Source organism: Haliaeetus leucocephalus, unplaced genomic scaffold (genome assembly GCF_000737465.1).
Source record: "Haliaeetus leucocephalus isolate CR32 unplaced genomic scaffold, Haliaeetus_leucocephalus-4.0 Scaffold288, whole genome shotgun sequence".
In the NCBI taxonomy this organism is placed as follows: Eukaryota; Metazoa; Chordata; class Aves; order Accipitriformes; family Accipitridae; genus Haliaeetus; species Haliaeetus leucocephalus.
The window spans coordinates 283-1,139 of record NW_010972724.1 but is presented as its reverse complement, the minus strand read 5'-3'; positions in this window follow the sequence as shown (position 1 = coordinate 1,139).

Below are 857 nucleotides of genomic sequence, written 5' to 3'. Positions count from 1 at the left end.
TCTCTACAACTACCTGAAAGGAGGTTATAGCGAGGTGGGGATCAGTCTCTTCTCCCAAGTAACAAGCGATAGGACGAGAGGAAACTGGCCTGTGCCAGGGGAGGTTTAGATTGGATATTAGGAACAATTTCTTTACCAAAAGGGTTGCCAAGCACTGGCACAGGCTGCCCAGGGAAGTGATTGAGTCACCATGCCTGGAGGTATTTAAAAGACATGTAGATGTGGCGCCTAGGGACATGGTTTAGTGGTGGACTTGGCAGTGCTATGTTAATGGTTGGACTCAGTAAACTTAAGGGTCTTTTCCAACCTAAATGATTCTATGATTCTATGATCCCACTTTTACAACAACTTTCTAACATGCCAGTGAACTCTGCTTTCCACAGCTCCCTGTCCTCCATAGTTCACACTGTCCCCATAGCCCCTGGCCTTCCTGCATGTCTAGCCCCATGCCTACCTAATGGCCTGGCCCCTGGCACAAGAAGGATGCTGGGGCTGCTGCTGCTGTACTCACTGCCATCAATTATTCAGGACCAAGAGCCAGAGCGAGGAGGCTGGTGCTGCAGCAGGAGGTGAAACTGCTGCATAATTCATGGAGCCCGCTTTGCTCATAGGGCATGGCGGTGCTTGCCATGCACTGCCTGGCCACAGGGATCAGGGCGCTGGGGACTGGCAGTCAGGACACTGAGAGGAGAACAGCTGGGGTCTGAGCTCTGGAGGGGGGGCACAGCATGGGGACAGAGTTTCAGAGACCAGACAAGGAACAGGGCAGGAGGTGTGGGACCATGTGCTCTGTGTGCAGGTAACTCAGCTGCAGGAAACTGAGCAAGGCATGGCATTACTGCCCCAACCTGCACAGG